Source organism: Mustela nivalis (genome assembly GCF_964662115.1).
Source record: "Mustela nivalis genome assembly, contig: HAP1_SCAFFOLD_318, whole genome shotgun sequence".
Classification (NCBI taxonomy): Eukaryota; Metazoa; Chordata; class Mammalia; order Carnivora; family Mustelidae; genus Mustela; species Mustela nivalis.
Window position 1 is genome coordinate 709,503 of NW_028136328.1, and position 21,823 is coordinate 731,325.

The window sequence follows — 21,823 nt, forward strand, 5'->3', positions numbered from 1 at the left end:
CCATTTATCCTGAGAGCAAAGAGTAGGACAAAGGATTTGAGTACTGTTAGTTTATCTGGGAGATTATCCAAGGTAGAAAAGAATGGGAAAGTGATACAGTGAAGAAACAACTTTGTCAAAGAGGTACATTGTTGATATAATTGTTGTGGATAGAAAATGAAGGCTTGCATTTACTGAAAGGTCCTGAGAAACTTCTTTAAGTTGTCCTCATGAAGACCTGAAAACTGACAATTTTATCTATGGCTCTTATTTCCACTTCACTGAGAGCTGTCCTCAGAGGACATTAACTCTCCTACACTTTTGGGTTGTGTTGGAGACATTCTAAAATGAGAGAGAGAACATGAGATGCTATCAGTGTTAAGTAACTGCAATTTCCCATGGAACTATCCACCACAGGTTTGGCTATAATCAAGTGTTGGGCCTTGATATCAGAGGGATTTGAGGCAGTATCATTTTAGGTTAATCATTATATCTGAAATTTCCAAAAACTTCAACTGATGAAACTTTGATTATAAATCTATAAATATAACAATAAATCTACAGTATTCAAATTATTATCATAGAAATACACAGACAAAGCATCAATTGATTAATATTTAAATGTTACAAAATACTGAACTGAAAGGATTTGGTCATAGAACAACGTGTAAGAAGTAGAACTTAGGTTTAGGTTAGAACTCAGGATGCATTTGAGACTCAGTTAAGAAATTGAATGGAGGGACGCCTGGGTGGCTCAGTGGGTTAAGCCACTGTCTTCGGCTCAGGTCATGATCCCAGGGTCCTGGGACCGAGCCCCAAGTCGGGCTCTCTACTCAGCAGGGAGCCTGCTTCCTCCTCTCTCTCTGCCTGCCTCTCTGCCTGCTTGTCATCTCTCTCTGTCAAATAAATAAATAAAATCTTAACAAAAAAGAAATTGAATGGATGTCTGACTATCTTATAGGTTTGCTAAAAATCAGTGACTTTGTGTTCACGTGTGGCTATGCAGGAATTTTTAACTTTCTCTAAGAAGTCATTAGATTTGATTATATAATGGCAGTAAAGGATGGGGAAAAGCAAAGTACAAACCCCATAAAGACAAAGACACTGAGTATGAGAAAAGAGTAATAGATAAGAAGAATCAATGCATTTGAGGAAAATGGGAATTGAAATACACAATGATTGTTGATTTTTTTAGATGGAGAAAACAAAACTAGCTTGCAAGAAGGAAATAACAGAAGACATGTTGTGATGTGATACAGAATCCTGGACAAGGCAGTAACGTGGAATAAAGGAGTAGGGAGAGCATATCAGGTAATTTGGATAGGAAGGAGTTAGGAGATAATTGCTTGATAAATTTTATATGGCCCACTTAAATGCACAGATTTCTCTTCTTTAATTTATATGGAGAACAGGGTGTCCTTTCTCTTCCCTTTCTGAGCACCAGAGGTGTACTCTTTCAGACTGAAAACCTGAAAAGCTCAGGACTCAGTTGCTTAAGCACAGCTGAGAGGACATATTTCAATTAAGATTTACATTTTGCTGTAGGTAGTAGACTTTCAAAAGTGGTTTAACCATATTTTTTCATTTAACAAGAAGACTACAGAGAGTGTTTTCTGGTGTTGGTTCAGCGTCTTAAGAAAGTGAAGTGAACTATCTTAGAGGTTTTCATGGCTTTTTATTCACAGTTGCAAAAATTGCTGTTGGAGTTCTCACTATTAAGCCCACATTTCTGGCAGAAAGATAGAGGTAAAGAGAATGATATATTGTACGACTGATACTTTGTCATGTGGTTACAATATAAATAGAAAAGAGACAATAAAATATTTGATGTTGTTTTAAGTTTCCTTGTTGTCAATCCCTCAGTGCTTTCTGAGATTCAAGGAAAAAGTAAATGGATATTGACCTGGCAACTATCAACACCTGTCAGTCTCTCTTGGATAACCAATATCTCTATAATCTCTTCTTCCCAGTAAAAAAAAATAAAATATATTCATAACCCACACTGTGCCATATCAAGTTACTGCACCAAGATAAAATTACAATGATTTTCAGTTGTTCCAAATGGACAGAATACCCTTCCTTATGATATCATGTCTTATAAGATAGATAATTGGCTTGCTACCAATATACCCAGATGTGACTGTGGAAGAGACAGGAAAAAAATAATAATATTTATTTATTCCTTGGGTTGACTCTGTTTACACAGATGCATTAGTATTAGAAAAGGTTGGTTTCGGACATTGGAATGAATTTACTTAATGGGTCTGTATGTAATTCTGTTGGAGGAAATTTTTAATTTCTACAAAAATTATTAGAATTCTATCTTATTCTCTTTTGTTAATTTTCACATGTTAACAAAGCCAACGTTTTTTCTAGCAGACAAGATCTTAAATCCTAACAAAACTCAATTTTTTCCTTTTTTTTTTAAGTTTGAGAGCCTCATGTTCTCTCATGCTGCTTTAAATACAACTCAAAAAAAAAAAAGGAGCTAAATGGGGCAGTAAGACCAGACTTTTTATTTTATTTTATTTATCTTATTTTTAATTAAAAAATTAAAGATTGTATTTATTTATTTGAGAGAGAGAGCATGAGTGGGGCAGGGGGAGGTAGATGCAGAGAGAGACTGAGAAGTATACTCCCTAATGAGCAAAAAGCCCGATATGGAGCTCGATCCCAGGATCCTGAATGAGATCATGACCAGAGACAAAGGCAGATACATGTGCAAAATCCCTTTTTTTCTGGGAAACAATACTTTACAAGAGATGTTTGAAAAAGTACTGGGAAATCCACTTTAATGGGAGATACAAAAATTTTATTGACTTTTGTAAAGCTACAGGGATCCAAATGATGGAAATCCCAGCCCGTTTAGGTTGTGTACCACAGAGTATTCCTCTCTGTAATATTTTATTTTCTTCCATGTCTACTAACTCCAGTCCAAGTTCACTGATCTCTTTTTAGATAGTGCAAAACATGGCAAAGAATACCAAACGAGTGCCCAATATTCTACATTTCTTATATCATTTCTAACATATAGAAGTGTGTTATCAAGGCTGGTTCTGTGAACAAACATAGTTACGTTAAAGTGTGTTTTGTTCTCCAAGAAATTAAATGCATGATTATCACACAATTATAAAATACTTGTGTCAAGAATTTTTATTCAAAAATTAATAAGAAGCAGATATTAAAACTAGTTCACATGGTTATTTGGGATATAAGCAGAGTTGTGCAGCAGAAGTGCTCTGGGCCCATCATTTGGGTTATAGAATTTATGTTTTCTAATGAAATATCACTAACTTGCATTATTGTTAACAAGAATCTTGTGCATTACCATCAGTTTTCTACATTATAACCTCTTGCTCTACAGTTTGTAAATAACTTTGTCAATAGCAAGCTAGTAAACAGGGTGACTCCAATGGATTGAGATAATCTCCAGAGTTTCTGCTACATAATGCCCAGGACTCCATTGAAAGGACACCTAAGAATTTATTTTGCCCAAAAATTTGATCATTTTTTTCACTGTCCTTACCTATTTTCCAAACCTAGTCCTTTTGCTTCACCTTTCAGTCTACGGACAACCCTGTATCTGACTGACTTGTTAATTCTGGGAATGTCTTGCAGATTAATTTGCTTGCCAGAGGTGGTTCCTCTAATTGATGTCTAAGAACCTTAATTAGTTAAGAAAACTTTTTTTAAATTTTCATTGCTATTTATTATTATTATTATTATTATTATTGCTAATATCTCTATTATAAATAATTCACAAGGGCATCTTTCTGACAAAAGACAAAGAGCTGGCTACTAGTAGAAAAAGTACTTTTGACTCTGTCAGTGAAAGTGGTAAAGGGATTTGAGAAAATAAGGCAAAGCACTGGAATTATGTGTTAAAACTTTAAATATTATAGACACATTTACTTAATTTCTAATACTGTTGTTGCTTATAATTAAATAAGATGTTTTCCATGAACCACGCATACAGCAAATATATTGTTTATACAGATTAAATTTTCATCAAAAGGGACACCTGGGCGGCTCAGTTGGTTAAGCAGCTGCCTTTGGCTCAGGTCATGATCCCAGCATCCTGAGATCGAGTCCCACATTGGGCTCCTTGCTCGGCCGGGAGCCTGCTTCTCCCTCTGCCTCTGCCTGCCATTCTGTCTGCCTGTGCTTGCTCTCTCGCCCACTCTCTCTGATAAAGAAATAAAATCTTAAAATAAATAAATAAATTTTCATCAAAAAATTGTAAGTGTATTTTATTGTAGGATCATGATCAGCATTTTGCAGATGAGAAAAGTGAAATTTAGAAAAGTATGTCTCTTCAAATCCCTCATACAATATCTGGCCTAGATAGAAGGATATACTATCACAATTGAGGAAGATAATTGAGATTACTTAAAATGATAAACTTTATAGGGTTTTTAAAAGTTTGCCACAGATTCAGATTCTTTTAAAATATATATCTATTTTGTGTAAAGAGAATGCACTGAGAAGTAAAAAGAAAGTGATATATCAGTGCTACCAACTAATGGCTATATATCATCACCTTATTTATGAACAATGAAACAGTGTGCAATATTTAAATAAATTTAAATAAATTCCTATTTATTTTATATATTTATAAATTTAAATAAATTCCTATTTATTTATTATTAAAGAAATTCCTCTAACAAACAGTATGTTTTGAAGGTTGCTAGCAGGAAAGTGTTGTACTTCATGGAAGTAATCAGAAAATTTGATCTAAATTTCTGCTTTCAAGAAGCTATAACAGTAAGTACTGAGCATTAGCTATTATATGCTATGGATGAATAACTGAAATCTACATTTGAAACTAATGGTACACTATATGATAACTAATTGAATTTTAAAAAGTTAATAAAAAACCACTATTTTATAAAACAATATTCCCAACAGGCTCTTTTGCTTTAAAATACTCACTCTGTAATGAGAGTCATTACTTTTGTCCAGCAAATTCTTACATCACTGTTTATCCCTTCCCTGCTTTATCCCTTCCCAGTATCAAGAAAGGCTCACTTGGATTACCTAGAAGCCATGAGAAAGCTTGTAATAGATCTGGCTGGTTTTCACCAGCAATTTGACCACCATGTGCACAGGGAAGTCTATTGATAAAGGCTTTATTGCAATAAATTGCAAATACATGGATGATTTTGAATTCTCTTTCTTGAGGTCTTGTTTCATGATAATAAATGTAGGGTGGCTTTTTGGAATGGATGTTATTAACATATCTTCATAGTTCTAAGTACATGGAATTGTAAAATAGATAAATGAATGTGGCATTACTGACAACCGTCCTCATTTTGAAATCAAATTACAGTGTACTGAGCTGAGGAGGCAAAGCAGATTTGGGATTATGAGTGAAATAATTTTAAAAAGTCTTAGGGGTATGATCAGACTATTGGGTAATTCAGTAGAAAAATATCAACTGATTGAGATTCTGTGTTCCCTGATTTCAGAGAGACGTTAAGATAAATAAGTAACACGAGGAGACTAGGAAGCCAAACATAAGTGATACTTTTGTGCCAGGGTGTGTATACATCTGTTTATCTTCTTGCTTTACCACTAAGGTTGCTCCTAGAGGAGAGTTTAAATATGTGTTGGAGCTAATCTCTGTGGATTACACAAGAAACCACATCCTACAGCTCTCCCTGAAACACCGCTTATGATTTCAATGTAATTTGGTTTTTGCATTTTTAGAAATAACAAAATACTTTGCAAACTCATCTACTTTATTACCACCACAAGTGAGTCAGCTGACTCCACATTTTAACACAGTGACAGTCACAGAGGAATGGAGGAGTGAGTAGAGTTATCAATATATGTGCTTTAAAGAAGTATGACAGGGTAGCAGCTATTTCCAGGAACCAAAACATGGGTCAGCAGCTGTGCAGGAAAAGTGATGGAATAAATGACTCATTTCAGAGGAGTTCTATAACATATTAGTTCTATAATGGATCTTCAGCACCCAATTACCCGCTTTGATCTAAAGATAAGGATTTACAGTTAAGATCCCATTTATGATTTGTCTGGTAGGGTCTGAATCATGTTTACTATTGTTTTGACTATTACTTGAAACCTATAGTAGTACTTGGGATATGTGTTGTGTATTCTGTGAACATGTGCTATTTTTAGATTAGATAATTCCTGTCTCGAACCCCTGTTAATTTGTTTGCTTTTGTTTATTTGATAGTGCTTTCAGTAAATGGATATATCTTAAAAATTGCAAAGCCACTATTAAAATAAGTTATTATGATATATAGCATGGAATTGCACATTCCTCCTTTGAATCCGACAGAGCTTCACCATATCCTTGACAATTTGGGAAAAACACGCTATTATTTTTCTTCATAAAATTTCTCCTGTTAGGCTGTGATGGTTGTCATCAGCAGTAACTCCTCTGAAGGCTTTGTCAAAAGAGTTGAAAAAATTGGAAAGGTGTGAATGAAGCTGTTTGCTGAATATAAAGAAAAGAGCATTGAAGTACAATTCACACTCTTACTTCTCCTTCTATGCTTTCAGATGTTTGACATTTGAAAATTTTGCTTCTAGAAGAGATGCCCTATATAATTCTTACTTAAAGGAGCAAGTTGCTTTAATAATTTTTTTTATTATTCTACCATTCAAGTATTTCCATTTAAATTAAATTCAATACCATTTAAAAAAAATCAAAAGTGCTGCCAGTATTCAATTCCTGGGCTAAATAATTTTAGAAAGCTTTGTGTTATTGAACCTACGGGGTTTTTCTGTAGTTTTAACTCTTTCTTTCTGTGATTTTTCCCATTAGTCACATAAGTGACTGCAATATAATAGATAAAGGACTGAATAGAACAATCCTTGGCCTCATGAAGTTGAGAATCTAGCAAGGGAGTCAAACAATTCAATCATTCAGAGACAATTTATTGAGTCTGGCCCAAGATGAGCACAACAAAACCCCAGCCCAGAGGAATCATTTTAATGGGAGAGATAGATAATAGGTAAGCCAACTTTAAAAAGAAAAAAATCGTACTGGTTTTTCTTTAATAGTGATGCATATTTGAACTAAATATGCACATTTTAATAAGAGCAGTGATTGAGAAGAGGTTTTGTAACTGAGTGGTCCAAAAGGGCCTCCCTGAAAAAGTCTGTTTTGAACAGATTTCTGAATAATATCAGCCAGGAAGCTGCGTAAAAATCTCAGGGATGGGTGATTTTTCCAGTCAAAAAACTGTAAAGCCTCCAAAGTCACAATAGAGCCATACATTTCTCTATTAAAGTAACTTCTGACAAAGAATGAGAAGAAATAACTAACCCAGGTTTGAAAGAAAAGGGACAGACTTTCTATGGAATTCATACTTAATTAAAGCTCTAAAGGACAAAAATACAATAGAGCAAAATTCTGGTCCCGCTGATATACCTAATGAAAGTTCATAAACAAGGTGTGGGTAGCAAAGAGTGTGTGGGAATGTTGGTAAGGACAGTGGGCAAGAGTCATCCCTGAACATGTTCTTAAATGAAGCAATTCTTGTGTTGTTTTAAAGGGTAATTTGGAGTTTGCCTAAGTGATTAGAGAAGGATGCCTCGGCTTATGGAAGTTCAAAGCCATAAAGATGTGATAAACTACTGCAGATATTTTCATGTATATTTGTTGTTGCTTCTAGTAATGGTGATCTAAAAACTCCTACTTAAGACAACTTAAAAATCCAGACAAAATAGCTTTTAAAGTTAAAAATATCAGAATGATTATAAAAATAAGTGAGGGATTACTGGGCCAATACGAAACACAATGAGAGCCTAGAGATATATGCCATGAAGCCATTTTAGCTATGAGAGCATTAGAAACTGCTAAAACACACTGAGCTGTGTTTTTAATAGACACTTGATACTAGAGAAAAAAAATTCAAAATCCAGCAGCAATCAAATTTGAGGACTTTGGTACAACCCAAATTTAAGTTGAGATCCCCAAAGCACAAGGAGAAGCAGAAATAAGACTAGAGCCTACCTTGCCTTCTGTGTAAACTGAGAAAGTCAACCACTGAATTTGGAGTATGATTGTCTTGTAAAGTCTCAGATATAAGAGAAAATCCTGCCAAGGAGGACCATACCATTATTATAGCTCTTAATTATTCCTACTCAATAAGAGTTTCAAATATAATGTCTTGAACATACCAAAATGTAACAAAGCACACAAAGAAAAACCATTAACAAGATTTGATAGACAAAATGGGATTAAGTATGATATTAAAATGATCAATAAAGATTGTAAAATGGCTTGATTACTCTGCTCAAAGAAATGAGAGGGGAAGCAAATTGAACAAAAAACTGAAACTAAAAAATGATATTGAGAAAGATTTTATAAGTGAACCAAATGGATACTCTAGAACTTTAAAGATATGACAGCCAATTTAAGATACCACAGGGGTGCCTGGGTGGCTCACTTAATTAAACCTCCAATTCTTTTTCCTTTTTTTTAACACCTTAATTTTATTTTATTTCTTTCATTTTGGCTCAGGTCATGATGTCAGGCTTGTGAAATAGAGCCCAGAGTTGGGCTCTGTGCTGAGCCTGGAGCCTGCTTAAGATTCTTTTCCCTTCTTTTTCTATCCCTCCCTGCGCTCTCACTCGCTCGCTCTCTCTTGCTTGCAAATAAATAAATAAATAGACAGATAATAGACAAAGCAAAATAAAAGCAGATTATGAAAATAAATATAAAGTTTTTGAAATGAAAACAAGTTAAAAATAAAATAGAGAAGACCTACACAGCTAAAAGTTCATTCAGGAAATCTATTATTAAAGAAGTCAGTATGACACAATGTTAAGATATCAAAAGACTGGAGCATGTACTTTACAGAAAGGGTAATCCAAATGGCCACTCATAGGTAAAAACTGTTTATCTTTATTATGAATCTGGAATTAAATTAAATTAAATTAAAAATAAATTAAAACCTAGAATGGCATACTATTACACACTTACCATATTGGGAAACAGTAAAAATGTCTTGCAAGAATGTGAAAGAATGACAGTGCCCATAATAAAAACATTTGAGGTAGGTTGGACAATATTTAGAAAACTTAAAAATTAAAAAAAAAATTTGGTCCATTCCTGGAAATACAACATTGAATTAAATGAATATTTTCACCAGGATATGAAAACAGATGATTATAGTTATTTCATTCATAACGGCAGATCAGCAGTGGTCTATTTGCACAATGTTACATTAAATAAGAGAGAATATTAACAAACTGGGAGAAGGGGCTAGGTTGTTATCATAAACAGATCTTCTACGATGCTGATTATGTTCTATTTCTCAAAATCTTTAAGTTAAAAAATTTTCAAATTTATATCTAAATAGATAGATAGATAGATAGATGATAGATTGACAGATATCCCAGAAGCTGCAATGCTAGGCTAAGACCAGGCTTTAAAGGGCTTTTCTATATTCTACTAAATACTTTAAACCATTCATTATATTATAGCTCAGAGTTCGAATCTCCATTTGTTTCCTCTGTTTTCTAATATTTATCTTAAGGTGACCTGATGCAGACTTTTGATGACCTTTGTCTAAATATTTCTATTTTAACAAAGTCCTTTTTAATACTCAGAGACTAAAACTTAGAAAAACACTCTGATTTTTATCTCACTAGAGTGGAAAATATATGGTTACCCATTAACTAATGATATCCATGTCTACATTAGCTCCATGACATTTTTCATTCTTGGGAGCTTTTGGTTAAATGAATTTTTTAAGCTTCCTTTAAATGAAGCTTTAAGCCATCACCACATGAATAAAATTAAAGAACTAAATGAAAACAAGCCAAGTAATAGAGTAATAGAATGTGCAGTGGAAAGAGTACAATTCTGAAATCATAAAGCCTAAATTAGTGTGATGCATCTTTACTAGCCATGTAATCATAAACCAGTTATCTAAATGTGTTAGCCTCAGATTTTTCACCCATGAAATGGTGATGATAATACTTATTATGCAGAATTGTTGTGTGGATGTAATGAAGCATGGAGCATGAGAGTCTCATATTCCATGCTAAAATAATAGCTATTTTTTACTTATAATAATTCTAATAATAGTAATTAAATTGTTCAAAATGATAATATTCATTTATATTGAGGCATTGTATTGACTATTCATAGACACATTTACCAAAATAAATTTCATTTTACTTTACCCCCTCTGAGGCTATATATTCCTTAATTCAATATGAATCTTATTATGAATAATAATTATCATGATAAATATGCTGATTTTTCTTCTATTTATTTTTAGGGAAGTATCCTTTACTGTTGAACATAAAGAAACTTAAGCAAGTCTGTCTTATTCAAAATTTGCATGCTGCTTTCTTATGAAACTAGATTATAGAGTTGTATGAAATAAATTCATGCAGTTAAGACATTTATGTTTGGAAAACTGGGTGGTCAGTTTAGTATTTCAAAAGAAGATTTTAAATTTAAACCTTAAAACTGAGCTCTTTCAGCCTTATTTATAGACCATCCTTCATGCTTCATAAGTATTCCTTCATTGTAAACTAACTAATAGTGTTTGTCACAGTGTGTATATAACTAAAATGGATTTTGTATTCTATTATTTCAGATTTAGTTGCAGTTTCTACTTCCTTACTTCCTCTTTTGAAAAATAGATTAATTCTACAAAAGGTTATTTCCAGCTTTATTGAAAAATAATTGACATATTATAATTCGTAAATTTAAGAAATGATTTCTTATAACACTGCAAACTTTTAACATTGTATAAATTTTGTACCATTTGATAAATTGGTATACATCTGCATTGCAATATAATCTACATAAAAATGTTAATACATCTACTATCTCATATAGTTGCCTCTGTTTTTATGCATGTATTGTAAGGAATTTTAAGATCTACTCTCTTAGCAACTTTTATGTATATAGTACAGTAGAGATAAACTTCAGAGGTCTTGTGGGTTTTGTTCCAGACCGCCTCAATAAAGTAATTATTTCAATAAACTAAGTCAAATCATTATTATTATTTTTTGGTTTCCCAGTGCAAATAAAAAATTATGTTTCCCAGTGCATATTAAAAATAAACACTATACTGTACTGTTCAAAAGCATTATGTCTTTAAAGAAAAACAATGTATATACCTTAAGTAAACTAGTTCTGAGTTTTCAGTGGGTCATAAATACTGATCACAGATCACCATAACAAATACAATAATAATGAAAAAACTTGAAATATTGCAAGAATTACCAACATGTGACAGAGAGACACAAAATGAACAAATGGTGTTAGAAAAATGGTGGCAGCAGACCTATTTTATACAAGATTGCTATAAACTTTCAACTTGTAAGAATGTGATATATGCAAAATTTAATAAAGGGAAGCACAATTAAAAAAGTATGTATATATTATTAAGTATGACCATCATGCTGTACATTAGATCCCCAGAACTTTTTCCTATTATAGTTGCAAGTTTGTACCCTTTGACCACCTTATTCCACCCCAGGTTCACCCCTTGTCAACTCAACTCTAAGTTTCCATTAGTTTGCTTTTTCTTCAGGTTCTGTATGTAAGGGATATCGTAATACATAAATTAAAAAATATATAAAATCTTTGAAATATTTCACTTAGTATAATACCTTCAAGATCCATCCATGGTATTGTAAATGGCAGTATTTCTTAATTTTTCATGGTTAAGTAGTATTCCATAGTATATATTTACCATACTTATTTTATTCATTCATCCATTAATGGATACTGAAGTTATTTCCATCTCTTGCTTAGAGTTAATAATTTTATAATGAACATAAGAGTGCAGAGATGTCTTCGAATAGTGACTTCGTTTCCTTTAGCTATATCCCTAGAAGTGGGATTACTGAATCATATGGTAATTTTACTTTTAATAATATGAATAGTCTCCATACTGTTTTCCATACAAATTTATATCCCTATCACAGTGCATAAGTTCCCCATTTTCCCCAATATTTACCAAAATTTGTTAGTTTTAATTTTTTGGTAGTATTATATTCTAATAGGTAGTAATATCTTGCTGTGTTTTTCAGAGGTAAACAAAAACAACAACATAATGACTTTGCCCTGAGTTTTTTACGTTGAGCACTTTTTAATGCTCCTGTTGGTCATTTATATAACTTTTTTGAAAAAAAAGTCTATTGAGATCCTTTTGCTATTTTTTTAATTATATATTTTTTTCTTTTTGTATCTGTTAGTTATTAACCTCTTTTCAGATATAAGTTTTGTAAGTATTTTCTTCCATTCTGTGGATTGTGTTTTCATTCCCTCTTTTTTTTGGCAATGCAGAAAATTTAGTTTGATGTAATAGCATTTATTTATTTTTGCTTGTGTTTTTGGTCTGGTATCCAAAAAACTATTGGCAAGACCAATGTCAAGGAGAATTTTTCCTATGTTTTCCTTTAGGAAATTTAGTTTCATGCATCACATTTAAGTCTTTAATCTATTTCAAGTTAAGATTTATGAGTGATATAAGGTTCCAGTTTCATACTGTTTATGTGACTATTCAGTTTTAAATATCATTTACTGAACAGACTATCTTTACCCATTACATATGTTGGCCCCTGTCAAATATTAGGTGACTGTATGAAAGGATTTATTTCTGGACTCTCAATTCTGTTCTACTTGTTTATTGGTCTGTTTTTATGCCAGTATACTTTATTGTTTTGAGCGTGAGGGCTTTGTAGTATAGTTTCAAATCAAGAGTGTAATTTCGCTTCTTCATTCTTTCTCAGAACTGCTTTGATTATTTGTTGTCTTTTATGGTCTCATATAAATTTTAGGATTCTTTACTTACTTCTGTAAAAACACAATATTGGATTTTTTTAAAGATTATTTATTAATTTATTTGAGAGAGAGAGATGACAAGCAGGCAGAGAGGCAGGCAGAGAGAGAAGAGGTAGCAGCTTCCTGCTGAGCAGAGAGGCTGATGCGGGGCTCGATCCCAGGACCCTGGGATCATGACCTGAGCCGTAGGCAGCAGCTTAACCCACTGAGCCACCCAGGTGCCCCTAACATTGGATTTTTGATAGGAATTGAATTTACAGATGGTTTTCGGTAGTATGGACATTTTAACAATGTTAATTCTTACCATTCATAAATATGAGCTATCTTTCCATTTGTGTCTCCTTCAATTTCTTTATCAATGTCATAGATTATGGGGTACAGATCTTTCATAGTCTTAGTTAAATCTTATCCTAAGTATTATATTAGTTTTGATGCTAGTGTGAATTAGATTGTTTTCTTTATTTTTTCAGATAGTTCATCATTAGAGTGTTAAAATGCTCCTGTCTTGTGCTTACTTTGTCAGCACATATACTAAAATTGGAATGATGCAGAGAAGATTAGCGTGATCACTGAGCAAGGATGACATGAAAAACTATTAAAAAAACGAAACAAAACAAAATTCTTGTCTTCTATATATTGATCTTGTATTTGGCAGCTTTACTAAATTTGTTTATTCAAAAATTTTTATGAAGTTTTTAGGAATTTTTTACATGTAAGTTCATGTTATCCAAAAAAAGAAAATTTTACTTCTTCCTTTTTTTTTTTATTTGGATTCTCTTATTTCTTTGTGTTCCTTGTTTCTCTGGCTAGGACATCCAGTATTATGTCAAATGAGAGTAGTGAAAGTGGACACACTTGTCTTTTTTCTGATCTTTAATGGGAAAACTTTCAAACTTTTTTGATTGAATATGAGATTAGCTCTGGGCTTGCAATATGTGTTTTTTCTTTAATGGATTTTTTAAATTATTTTTTTAAAATTTTTTATAAACATATAATGTGTTTTTATCCCTAGGGGTATAGGTCTGTGAATCACCAGGTTTACACATTTCACAGCACTCACCATCACTCACCATAGCACCTGCCCTCTCCAATGTCCATACCCCCACCATCCTCTCCCAACACACCTCCCCCCAGCAACCCTCAGTCTGTTTTGTGAGATTCAGTCTTTTATGGTTTGTCTCCCTCCCAATCCCATCTTCTTTTATTTTTCTTTTCGTATGCCCGAAACCGCCTATGTTGAATCTCCACTTCATCATATCAGGGAGATCATAGGATAGCTGTCTTTCTCAGATTGATTTATTTCACCAAGCATAATACCCTCTAGTTCCATCCACGTCATCACAAATAGCAGGATTTCATTTCTTTTGATGGCTGCATAGTATCCCATTGTACATATATACCACATCTTATTTATTAATTCATCTATTGAAGGACATTTAGGATCTTTCCATAGTTTAACTATTGTGGACATTGCTGCTATAAATATTTGGGTGCATGTGCCCCTTCAGAATGCCACGTTTGTATCTTTAGGGTATATACTCAGTACTGCAATCACTGGGTCATAAACTAGTTCTATTTTCAGCTTTTTGAGGCACCTCCACGCTGTTTTCCAGAGTGGTTGCACCAGCTTGCATTCCCACGTACAGTGTAGGAGGGTTGCCCTTTCTCCACATCCTCGCCAGCATCTGTCATTGACTGTCTTGTTCATTTTAGCCATTCTGAAAGGTGTGAGGTGGTATCTCATTCTGGTTTTGATTTGTATTTCCCTGATGCCGAGTGATGTGGAGCATTTTTTCATGTGTCTGTTGGCCATTTGGATGTATTCTTTGCAGAAAGAATACATGTCCTCTGTCCATTTCTTCATTCGATTATTTGTTCTTAGGGTGTTGAGTTTGATAAGCTCTTTATAGATTTTGGATAGATACTGGCCCTTTATCTGGTATGTCATTTGCAAATATCTTCTCCCAGATAACTTCTGACAGTCATCTTTTGGCTTTGTTAACTGTTTCCTTTGCTGGGCAAAAGCTTTTTGATCTGATGAAATCCCAAGAGTTCATTCTTGCCCTTGCTTCCCTTGCCTTTGGTGATGTTCCTGTGAAGAAGTTGCTGCTGGTGAGGTCGAAGAGTTTGCTGCCTGTTCTCTCCTCAAGGATTTTGATGGATTCCTTTCTCACATTATGCTTTTTCATCCATTTACAGTCTATTTTCATGTATGGTGTAAGGAAATGGTCCAACTTTATTTTTCTGCATGTGGCTGTTCAATTTTCCCAACACCATTTGTTGAAGAGGCTGTGTCTTTTCCATAGGACATTCCTTCCTGCTTTGTTGACGATTAGTTGACCATAGAGTGGAGGGTCTATTTCTGGGCTCTCTATTCTGTTCCATTGATCTATGTCTGTTTTGGGGACAGTTCCCTACCATCTTGATGATGACAACTTTGTAATAGAGCTTGAAGTCTGGAATTGTGATGCCAACAACTTTGGCTTTCTCTTTCAATATTCCTCTGTCTATTCGAGGTATTTTCTGGTTCCATATATATTTTAGGATGATTTGTCCCATTTCTTTGAAAAAAATGGACGAGATTTTGATAGGGTTTGCATTAAATGTGTAGATTGCTTTAGGTAGCATAGACATTTTCACAATATTTGTTCTTCCAATACGGGAGCATGGAACATTTTTCCATTTCTTTGTGTCTTCTTCAATTTCTTTCATGAGTACTCACTTTGGAGTTTTCTGAGTATAGATTCTTTGTCTCTTTGGTTAGGTTTATTCCTAGGTATCTTAGGGTTTTGAGTGCAATTTTAAATGGGATTCACTCCTTAATTTCTATTTCTTCAGTCTTGTTGTTTTAAAAAAAATGCAACCAATTTCTGTGCATTGATTTTATATTCTGACACTTTATAGAATTCCTATACAAGTTATAGCAGATTTGGAGTGGAGTCCTTTAAGTTTTCCACATACAGTGTCATATCCTCTGCAAGCAGGGATAGTTTGACTTCTCTTTTGCCAATTTGGCAAAATTTGGATGCCCTTAATTTCTTTTTGTTGTCTGATTGCTGAGGCTAGGACTTCTAGTACGATGTTGAATAGCAGTGGTGATAACGGACATCCCTGCCGTGTTCCTGACCTCAGCGGAAAAGTATTCCATTTTTCTCCATTGAGAATGATATTTGCAGTGGGTTTTTCATAGATGGCTTTGATAATATTGATAATATGTGCCCTCTATCCCTACACTTTGAAGAGTTTTAATCAGGAAGGGACACTGCACTTTGCCAAATGCTTTTTCAGCATCTATGGAGAGTATCATGTGGTTCTTGTTCTTTCTTTTATTAATGCGTTGTATCACATTGATTGATTTGCATATGTTGAACCAACCTTGTAGCCCTGGAATAAATCCCACTTGGTCGTGGTGAATAATCCTTTTAATGCACTGTTGAATCCTATTGGCTAGTATTTTGGTGAGAATTTTCGCATCTGTGTTCATCAAGGATATTGGTTTGCTGTTCTCTTTTTTGATGGGATCCTTGTCTGGTTTTGGGATCAAGGTGATGCTGGCCTCATAAAATGAGTTTGGAAGTTTTCCTTCCATTTCTATTTTTTGGAACAGTATCATGAGAATAAGAATTAATTCTTCTTTAAATGTTTGGTAGAATTTCCCTGGGAAGCCATCTGGCCCGGGGCTTTTGTTTGTTTGGAGATTTTTGATGACTGTATCAATCTCCGTACTGGTTATGGGTCTGTTCAGGTTTCCTATTTCTTCCTGGTTCAGTTGTGGTAGTTTATATGTCTCTAGGAATGTATCCATTTCTTCCAGATTGTTGAATTTGTTGGCGTAGAGTTGCTCATAGTATGTTCTTATAATTGTTAGTATTTCTTTGGTGTTGGTTGTGATCTCTCCTCTTTCATTCATTACTTTATTTATTTGGTTTCTTTCTCTTTTCTTTTTGATAAGTCTGGAAAGGGTTTTATCAATCTTATTAATTCTTTCAAAGAACCAGCTCCTAGTTTCGTTGATTTGTTCTATTGTTTTTTGTTGTTGTTGTTGGTTTTTTGTGGTTTTTATTTGTTTGTTTATTTGTTTCTATTTCATTGATTTCTGCTCTGATCTTTATTATTCCTCTTCTGCTGGGTTAGGCTTTCTTTGTTGTTCTTTCTCCATCTCCTTTAGGTGTAGGGTTATGTTGGGTATTTGAGATCTGAGAGAGAAGCGTGGTTGCACACGTGTGTCACTGCGCTCCCCAAGAGCACGTCTGGGGAAGGTGCAGCACGCCACCCCAGGAGAAGAGAAGGATACGTTGGCCTTGTGGTCGGGAAAGGTCGGGAAGCAGAATAGCCTGCCATGGCAGGAACAGCAGGCCGGTGGCAAGACAAGTGTCACCCGCTCCCTGTGCAGAGAGACAAAGCCTGGTTCCTAAGGAGACATGAGGGGATTACTAGGGCAGAGATGCATGCTCCACTCTGAGGAAGGAGTCTGGGCAGAAGGCAGGCCTGTCCTGTGCCTCTGGTCCCAAGGGGACAGCATCTCCTTGACCACCTGTCTGTAGGGCCGACTTGGGCTAGCTACCAGGCGCCATACCCGGAAGTCGCAGAAATAGCTCCCTCGAGAAACGGGCAGTCAGATGCCATCTTCCTCAAAGATGTGACAGCGTTTTCAGTGGCAGGGGGTTTGCCGGGGAAGGAGTGGGGACAATCTCCCAAAGCTCCCCATTCCAGTGAACGGGCGGTGTTCAGGGATCCTGTCGCCTCTCCTCTCCTGTGGGGAAGGCACTGGCCTTAACCGCGAGTCCGCCTGAGGGCCTGTGCAAAAGGCCAAGTGTTGCCTACACTGGGAGAATGTAGTGTGCATTGAGTGCCATCCTAGGCCACGCACGCTGCTGCAGCGTTGTGGCTGTGTCTGCTTAGTTCGGACTGGCAGGGTGAACCCAGGGTGCCAACATAGAGCCCGGGAAAGCAAGGCCCAAGAGGGACCAGCTCTCTTGCAGCTCTTCTTCCCTGATGCGACAGAGCGAACACCCAAAGCCTTGCTGAGGAAGCAGCAGCGAAGTGCCGTTCGTGCCAAGCTGAAAACCTCTGTGAAAGCATAGCAGTCGCTGGGAAATCAGAGTTTTTGTGGGCTGCTGTTGCTGCTTGCCTTAGCCTAGTATTCGCAGCACGGCGGGAGAAACCTTCATACAGCGAAAGGGTCTTTGCCTGGGCATCTCCTCTGGGAAAGCACAGCATTCTTTGGGAAATGAGAGTCGGGTCTGTGGGATGCTGCTGCTGCTTGCCTGAGCAAGACCCAACAGCACGGTGTAATAAACCCGCATGGAGCGAAATCCTCTTTGCCTGGGCATCCCCACTGCCTGAGAGAGAACCGTGGTTGCGCCTGTGGAAAGAGCCTTAAGGAAGGGGACATGTCTGTCACTGGGCTCCCCAGGAGCCTGTCTGGGGAAAGTGCAGCAAGCTGCACAGGAGAAGAGAAGGAGCCGTTGGCCTTGTGGTCGGGAAATGGTCGCGAAGCTAGAGAGCTGGCCCTGGCAGGAACAGCGGGCCGGTGGCAAGGCAAGTGTCACCCACTCCCTGTGCAGAGAGGTGAAGCCTGGCTGCTAAGGAGACTTGAGGGGGCGATTGGGCAGGGGAACGTGCTCCAATCTGAGGAAGGAGTCTGGGCAGAAGGAAGGCCTTTCCTGTGCCTCTGGTCCCAAGTGGAAAGCATCTCCTTGGCCACCTGTCCAGAGGGCAAACGTGGGCTTGCCACCAAGCTTCCGGCCGTGAACTCGCAGAAACACCTCCTGGAGGAACGGGCAATCAGATGCCGTCTTCCTCCAGGATGTGGCAGCATTGGCGGAGGCAGGGGGTGCCCCGGGGAAACAGGGACAGTTACCAATTACACCCCATTCCAGGGCATGGGTGGTGTGCAGTGATCCTCTCACGTCTCCTCAAGGATGGAGAAGGCACTGGCCTAGTCCCCTGTCCACCTGAACGCCAGAGCAAAAGGGACGGCCGTGCCTATGCTGAGAGATGGCATTGTGAGCAGAGTGCCATCCTAGGCCACCCACGCTGCTCAGGGTCGAGGTTGTGTCTGCTTATTTCAGCTTGGAAGAATGAACCCAGGTTGTGAACTTGGAGCCCGGAATAGCAAGGCCCCAAGAGGCACCAGCTCTCCGGCAGCACTTCTTCCCTGATGCGACTGAAGCCTTGCTGAGGAAGCAGCGGTGAAGTGCTGTTCGCTTCAAGCCAAAGCCTCTGTGAAAGCACAGCATTGGCTGAGAAATCAGTAGTCGGTTCTGCGGGCTCTTCTGCTGCTTGCCTGTGCCCAGTCACTCGGTGGGAGAAACCCGCATACAGCGAAAGCCTCTTTGTCCGGGCACCTCCTCTGGGAAGCACAGCATTCGTTGGGAAATCAGAATCGAATGTGTGGGATGCAGCAGCTGAATGCCTGAGCTAGTCTCCGCAGCACAGGGGAAGATACCTGAATGGAGCAAAATACTCTTTGCCCTAGCATCCCTTCTGCCTGAAAGAGAAGTGTGGTTGCACATATCTGTCACCGCGCTCCCCAGGATCAAGTGTGGTGAAGGCGCAGCATGAAGCCCCCGGAGAAGAGAAGGAGCCCTTGGCCTTAGGGTCGGCAAACGCTCGGGAAGCAGGATAGCCTGCCATGGCACGAACAGCAGGCCGGTGGCAAGACAAGTTTCACCCGCTCCCTGTGCGGAGAGATGGAAGCCTGGATGGTAAGGAGACATGAGGGGACGACTAGGGCAGAGGCATGAGCTCCACTCTGAGGAAGGAGACTGGGCAGAAGGCAGGCCTGTCTTGTGCCTCTGGACCCAAGGGGACAGCATCTCCTTGGCACCTGTCCCAAGGGCAGACTTGGGCTTGCCACCAGGTGAGATAACCGAAACTCGCAGAAACAACCCCATGGAGAAACGGGCAGTCAGATGCCGTCTTCCACCAAGATGTGGCAGCGATGTGGGTGGCAAGGGGTGTGCCGGGGAAGGAGTGGAGACTGTCCCCCACAGTTCCCCATCCAAGTGCACGGGCCGTGTGCAGGGATCCTATCGCCTCCTCTCTCCTGTGCTGAAGGCACTGGCCTAGCCCCCGAGTCTGCCTGAGCGCCGGAGCAAAAGGCAAAGCCTTACCTACACCAGGAGATGGTAATAGGCATAGAGTGCCATGCTAGGCCACGCAAGCTGCTGCAGGGCTGTGACTGTGTCTGCTTAGTTCGGCTTAGGAGGTGAACCCCGGGTGCGATCTTGGAGCTCAAGAAAGCAAGGCCCAAGAGGCACCAGCACTCCCGCAGCTCTTCATCCCTGAAGCAAACGAACCCTTGCTGAGGAAGCAGCAGTGAAGTGCGGTTCACTCCAAAACAGCGTGGAGGTGCCTCAAAAAGCTGAAAATAGAACTAGTTTATGACCCAGTGATTGCAGTACTGGGTATATACCCTAAAGATACAAACGTGGCATTCTGAAGGGGCACATGCACCCAAATGTTTATAGCAGCAATGTCCACAATAGTTAAACTATGGAAAGAACCTAAATGTCCTTCAACAGATGAATCAATAAATAAGATGTGGTATATATGTACAATGGGATACTATGCAGCCATCAAAAGAAATGAAATCCGGCTATTTGTGATGACGTGGATGGAACTAGAGGGTATTATGCTTGGCGAAATAAATCAATCTGAGAAAGACAACTATCCTATGATCTCCCCTGATATGATGAAGTAGAGATGCAACATAGGCGGTTTCGGGAGTACGAAAAGAAAAATAAAAGAAGATGGGATTGGGAGGGAGACAAACCATAAAAGACTGAATCTCACAAAACAGACTGAGGGTTGCTGGGGGGAGGTGTGTTGGGAGAGGATGGTGGGGGTATGGACATTGGGGAGGGCAGGTGCTATGGTGAGTGATGGTGAGTGCTGTGAAATGTGTAAACCTGGTGATTCACAGACCTGTACCCCTAGGGATAAAAACTCATTATATGTTTATAAAAAATTTTAAAAAAATAATTTAAAAAATCCATTAAAGAAAAAACACATATTGCAAGCCCAGAGCTAATCTCATATTCAATCAAAAAAGTTTGAAAGTTTTCCCCTTAAAGATCAGAAAAAAGACAAGTGTGTCCACTTTCACTACTCTCATTTGACATAGTACTGGATGTCCTAGCCAGAGAAACAAGGAACACAAAGAAATAAGAGACTCCAAATAAAAAAAAAAAAGGAAGAAGTAAAATTTTCTTTTTTTGGATAACATGAACTTACATGTAAAAAAATCCTAAAAACTTCATAAAAATTTTTGAATAAACAAATTTAGTAAAGCTGCCAAATACAAGATCAATATATAGAAGACAAGAATTTTGGTTTTTTTCGTTTTTTTAATAGATTTTCATGTCATCCTTGCTCAGTGATCACGCTAGTCTTCTCTGCATCATTCCAATTTTAGTATATGTGCTGACAAAGTAAGCACAAGAGAGGAGCATTTTAACACTCTAATGATGAACTATCTGAAAAAATAAAGAAAACAATCTAATTCACACTAGCATCAAAACTAATATAATACTTAGGATAAGATTTAACTAAGACTATGAAAGATCTGTACCCCATAATCTATGACATTGATAAAGAAATTGAAGGAGACACAAATGGAAAGATAGCTCATATTTATGAATGGTAAGAATTAACATTGTTAAAATGTCCATACTACCGAAAACCATCTGTAAATTCAATTCCTATCAAAAATCCAATGTTAGGGGCACCTGGGTGGCTCAGTGGGTTAAGCTGCTGCCTACGGCTCAGGTCATGATCCCAGGGTCCTGGGATCGAGCCCCGCATCAGCCTCTCTGCTCAGCAGGAAGCTGCTACCTCTTCTCTCTCTGCCTGCCTCTCTGCCTGCTTGTCATCTCTCTCTCTCAAATAAATTAATAAATAATCTTTAAAAAAATCCAATATTGTGTTTTTACAGAAGTAAGTAAAGAATCCTAAAATTTATATGAGACCATAAAAGACAACAAATAATCAAAGCAGTTCTGAGAAAGAATGAAGAAGCGAAATTACACTCTTGATTTGAAACTA